This window comes from Watersipora subatra, chromosome 9, assembly GCF_963576615.1.
Source record: "Watersipora subatra chromosome 9, tzWatSuba1.1, whole genome shotgun sequence".
Lineage (NCBI taxonomy): Eukaryota > Metazoa > Bryozoa > Gymnolaemata > Cheilostomatida > Watersiporidae > Watersipora > Watersipora subatra.
The window spans coordinates 54,765,003-54,771,111 of NC_088716.1; the positions used below are offsets into that span (position 1 = coordinate 54,765,003).

Sequence of the window (6,109 nt, forward strand, 5' to 3'; positions counted from 1 at the left end):
TTGACTTCCGTTAGGGCTAGTCAAGCAATATTATACTTTTAAATTTAATACTCTTTTCCAAGTTTTGATTCCAAAATGTTTACAACTCATTTATTAACAACTTGCTATGCTCTTGCTTGGTGCGTTTTATTATGATATCTAATCATGTAGTTATGTTCCTGTTCTCTTGTAAGTGAGGTTGTGTTATCAGACCAAGTGATGCTTAAAGGTTGTCTTGCAACAATATTCAAATTACAGTTATTTGATATAAAAAGATTCACCATGTCTTACACTGCTGTGTTGTAGGTGCAAAATATGTGGAAATGTGATTACAAGCCCTTAAAAGCTCAAAAACTAACAGTTAACCGCCATCATCACGAAACCGCCGTAGATTGGAATCAGTTTTTTATCTGACGTAGTCAATCTATTTGGTTATTGTTTTGACATGTGATGTTCTCACATGAATTGAAAGGTCAATAAAAGGCTCAATATAAAACTCCTTGTAGCACTAGTTTATGACAAACACTTCAGGTTTTACCGAAGAGCCCATATCAAATATAGATGCTCGCTACTTTAGAGTTTTGTTTCGGCTTGGTCTAATCATCTAGTCGTAATCTGATCATATGACCCATACTTCCTGCCAAACGGCGCGAATAATTTTTGCAGCATTTTTCGATTATCACAGGTGACCACCAGACACGCCTTGTTTATCAGAGAATGATATGTACTCTTTCGAGTTAAGGTTAAAAAGTAAACGAATTTTCACGGTAGGTTATAAGATATCAGTTCTGAAAGTGACAGCAATTACAATGATGATAAAATAGACGCATATGGACAATAGACATGGTTTTATTGAATGCGTGAAGTATATTAGTGAAAATATTTTGACGAATGTGGCTGCATGAATGTGCAAGCAGATGCCATCTCGTTCAACTACATCCCGTTTGAGCCGTTTTGGAAAGAGATTCTAATCTCCAGCAGTTTCGTGATGGCGGCGATTAACTGTTTGTTTTTGAACTTTTAAGAGCTTGTAATCACATTTCCATATATTTTGCACCTACAACACGACAGAGTAAGACATGGTGAATCTTTTGATACCAAATAACTGTAATGTGAATTTTGTTGCCTTTAATAAACCTTTAATAAAGCGTTTTGCTTTGATGCTTGATTAAGTTTATAGGAACTCTTGGGCTGACTCACTTTAGTAAGCGCGTCTCTCCTTTCAACATAAATGTGAAGCTATAATTGTCATACAGAAAAGAACTTTCCTATTTAGTACAATACATGTGCATAATAAACGAAAGCAAGGCGATATCATAATGAATAAACTGCATATGTTCCTCCGGACACGTACATGATTTTTTATTCCTGAATTTTTAGTAGCCTGTTCATCTACCTGATTAGGGAGTGAAGAGCTACACGCTTATTCTATTCTGGGAAAACGTTTAAGACTTTGTAGTATATCGCTACACTTGTAGTATATCGCTACACTTGTAGTATATCGCTACACTTGTAGTATATCGCTACACCTGTAGTATATCGCTACACCTGTAGTATATCGCTACACTTGTAGTATACCGCTACACTTGTAGTATATCACTACACTTGTAGTATATCGCTACACCTGTAGTATATTGCTACACTTGTAGTATATCGCTACACTTGTAGTATATCGCTACACTTGTAGTTTATCGCTACACTTGTAGTATATCGCTACACTTGTAGTATATCGCTACACTTGTAGGATATCACTACACTTGTAGTATATCGCTACACCTGTAGTATATCGCTACACTTGTAGTATACCGCTACACTTGTAGTATATCACTACACTTGTAGTATATCGCTACACTTGTAGTATATCGCTACACTTGTAGTTTATCGCTACACTTGTAGTATATCGCTACACTTGTAGTATATCGCTACACTTGTAGTTTATCGCTACACTTGTAGTATATCGCTACACTTGTCGTATATCGCTACACTGGTAGTATATCACTACACTTATAGTATATCGCTACACTTGTAGTATATCGCTACACTTGTAGTATATCGCTACACTTGTAGGATATCACTACACTTGTAGTATATCGCTACACCTGTAGTATATCGCTACACTTGTAGTATACCGCTACACTTGTAGTATATCACTACACTTGTAGTATATCGCTACACCTGTAGTATATCGCTACACTTGTAGTATACCGCTACACTTGTAGTATATCACTACACTTGTAGTATATCGCTACACTTGTAGTATATCGCTACACTTGTAGTTTATCGCTACACTTGTAGTATATCGCTACACTTGTAGTATATCGCTACACTTGTAGTTTATCGCTACACTTGTAGTATATCGCTACACTTGTCGTATATCGCTACACTGGTAGTATATCACTACACTTATAGTATATCGCTACACTGGTAGTATATCGCTACACTTGTAGTATATCGCTACACCTATATCGCTACACTTGTAGTATATCGCTACACTTGTCGTATATCACTACACTTGTAGTATATCGCTACACTTGTAGTATATCGCTACACTTGTAGTATATCGCTACACTTGTAGTTTATCGCTACACTTGTAGTATATCGCTACACTTGTCGTGTATCGCTACACTGGTAGTATATCACTACACTGGTAGTATATCGCTACACTGGTAGTATATCGCTACACTTGTAGTATATCGCTACACTTGTCATATATCGCTACACTGCAAGTATATCACTACACTTGTAGTATATCGCTACACTTGTAGTATATCGCTACACTTCCTCTTAAATTTCAATCCTTGAGTAAATATACAGAAAACAGCTAGAGGTAGTTGATACGGTTACAACAAAATATTTTTATGATGAAATATATCAATTTAAATGCAGAAAAACTTGCACTAAATAAAAAGATGGCAGAATTAGTTCACCTTTTTATTTGTGTTTTTTAAATATTACTTTTTTTATTGGGCACAGTTCCACATGCTTACACCATATTCACAAATTAGTACAAAAAGGGATAATGGAACAAAATAAATGATAGAAGGTCATAGTATATCCTTGTACAATGTAATCTATGAAAACAACTGATTTGAAACCTTTAGATATATGGGGGGGTGGGGTTTACGATAGGTTTAGCATGCCACAGGTAGTTCGACCTATTAAAATGGCCCACTTGTTGAAGGTGTTGTAGGCATTGAACTTAAAACCCCTGGAATGGCAATCACGTGACTTTTACGTTGAAAATAATACGTAAACGTATGCGCCATATTGGAGAGCTAATCGAATGCTAGTTCCGTTTGTAAACAAACGGTGAAAAATGACAGAAATGTACATGTTGAATAGTTATTTTCCAGCTGGGTGTTAATGAAAGCTACTCCTACACAACGTTTAGAGTGCCCTGGTAGAAGAAAACCTATTTATAACATATGGAGTAGAATATATCAAATGATAAGTAGATGTATAATAGGTTTTCGTGGACCATGTTACTCATACAAACTGTTGTATTACAAATGCATAAACCCAGCAAATGATATATTCAGGCAAATAACAACTGTTCCATTATATTAAAATGTATATTACATATGCATAAATGCATATGGAAAAACTTAGCACATGAAGTATTTCGATAAAAACAACACATAGGTATGCTGCCAAAACAGAAACTGTTTTCAAGATTTAAGTGATAATAGCTTATGAATGTATGATATGTATAATACAGTATCTGTAAAAGATGGAATGAACTACTGCAACAACTAAACAGAAATTAAAAACCGTTGTAATAGAGAATAATCAAAATAATGCAAACAAGGAAATGCAGGAATTAGTGTAATCAGATGATTAAACTTATACATACACGTTACAGAAACTGTGTAAAAGGAGATTTGTATAGAAGTGGATATTGAGCCAAGGTGCATCAGTTTTTTAGAACTAAATTAGATTAGGAATAACAGCACAACAACAGCTGCAGATGAATATTGCAGTGATTATATTGTTACTGGCCTTTAAAAAGTACTACTTTAGTATTGTATGCCACAAAGATGCACCTTGCAGTTTGAGTGCAGGATTTTAGCATAATGATGCTGACGGAAATCATAAAACGACTGAATAAAGTTTTTCATCAATGACGCAGTGGTTGGATATGCCATCTTCCGTATCCGTAAGGTGTTTCCCAAAGCATAACACATCACTAGACCTTACACTACTGATAAAATACACCACACAATGGAGCGGATCTGGCTTTGTATGAATACTAGCAGGATCCTGATGACATCGTCTGATGGACGCACCAATCCTCCATTGTTTTGTAGCTTGAGTAGAGTATAGAGATGTCAGTACTGGATATTTGACTTAGTGGTAACCAGCAACTGACGGCCAATGTCACGACAGCACTTTAGTTAGCTTTTGCACAATGTAGCCAGCTATATAGACTATACTGTTACCTATAACAGAAATTTGACATCTGAAATCATTGAGTTCCACAAACTGATCAACTTCTGGAGTAGCCTGTATGATGAGAATCTCGTTTTGAGCAGTAACATTACCTGTCTTACTAGCATCTGATTCTGCACCACATTTGATGATAAGTTTGCGAAGGTAGCCTTAAACTGAGTAACAGTAGGATTATTATTCCAACCCCCTAAACAAAAGCATCAATTATAACAATTACATAAAATCAACAAAAATGAATGTCTTATTCACATAAACATAGTACCCTTAATAAACAACCATACAAGTAATAAAATAAATGAAAATAAAACAGCTCAAAATGCTACCATATCGCTATGTAAAATGAAAATGTAACAATTTTCACTGGAAGTCATTCACACCCATCTTAGGCATAAAGCTTAATGGTTGACTTGCAACAAAATTCACATTACCGTTATTTGATATGAAAAGATTCACCATGTCTTACCCTGTTGTGTTGTAGGCAGGGTTGTTAAAAATCGATGATTTTTTTTAAATCAAAAAAATCGATTTCTATTGTTTTATTTGATTTTTTTATTTAAATCGATTTTTTTGATTGTTTTTTGTTTCAAAAAGATGTTTTGTGTTCTAAATTGCAAGTTATTGCTATCAATTTGGAATTTATGATTTGCAGGAGTATTATGTAGTTTTATTACAACAACTAGGAAATGAAAAAAACATTTACACAGTTAACATTTGATAAAAAGGACAGCATAATTTATGCGTTGGACATTAAATCCCAGAAACGAAGATGAAGAATCACAGAGAACAGATCACACAACTGCTAGGCTGCAGACATATTCATAGGCACTTGCTGTGGCAGCTGTCACTGTTTTGGGTGCTGTTTGAGGTTTCTAAATTTTTTTTAGATAATAGCTACTTTAAGTTGAGCAACCTTGCAGCACTGTGCTTGACAATATGGTTTTAAATTTAACCATTGAAAAGTATCATTCAACATTGAAAAATATTACCTTTAAATGGCTTCAGTCGAACGTTTTAACCTGCTGTTAAAACATGGATCATTGAAATGTTCGTTGCAGATAAGTGCTCAAGGATCAGGCTTATTCACTCTTCTGCGGTTGCGATACCATTGTAAATAACGAGAGTTCTCAGTTGCTTTGTTTGGAAATCTAAAAATTAAAATGAAACTGTAGTAGTTAGTTAGCAACAGTAGTAATAACAATAGTAGTATTACTCTTATCTCCTTACTGCTAGCTAGATCCAGGTACAACAATAAATAATATTATAAGCACGACAAACACTTCCTTCAAATATAAATATTTAGAAATAACCTAATGGGTTGTAGTTCCAAAATATTAATATAAAAAAAATTCAAAATTTAAATAACAAAAAACCTTCGTTCTGAAGGAAGAACATTTCACTCACTAGCTTATAAATTTATCTAATCACCAACAAAATACAGTCAAACTCGTACACTCAGTAGTGACACTGATCGACTCTCACTCACCCAGTGACTAGTGTAGTAGAACTAACTAGTGGCAGTACTAACTAGTAGTAGCACAACTATAATTAGTAGTCGTAGACTTGAGCAATAGTAACAGAACTAGTAGTAGAAGTGACTCACTTGTGAAATGTCATGCCTTTTCCTTTAAAAGTCCATTCTTGCGGTTTTTGCAGTTCATGGAATAGCAATAGCACTGTACAC

At 34.7% G+C, this 6,109-nt stretch overlaps 1 long non-coding RNA gene across 1 annotated transcript; it reads right to left on the reverse strand.

The window, feature by feature from the left end:
- Window positions 1-4,280: 4,280 nt before the first annotated feature.
- On the reverse strand, window positions 4,281-6,109 carry LOC137404556 (uncharacterized). The gene is made up of 3 exons (XR_010979704.1): window positions 6,029-6,109; window positions 5,415-5,573; window positions 4,281-4,615 (listed from the first exon to the last, which is right to left on the reverse strand). It is a non-coding gene; the product is annotated as an uncharacterized lncRNA (long non-coding RNA).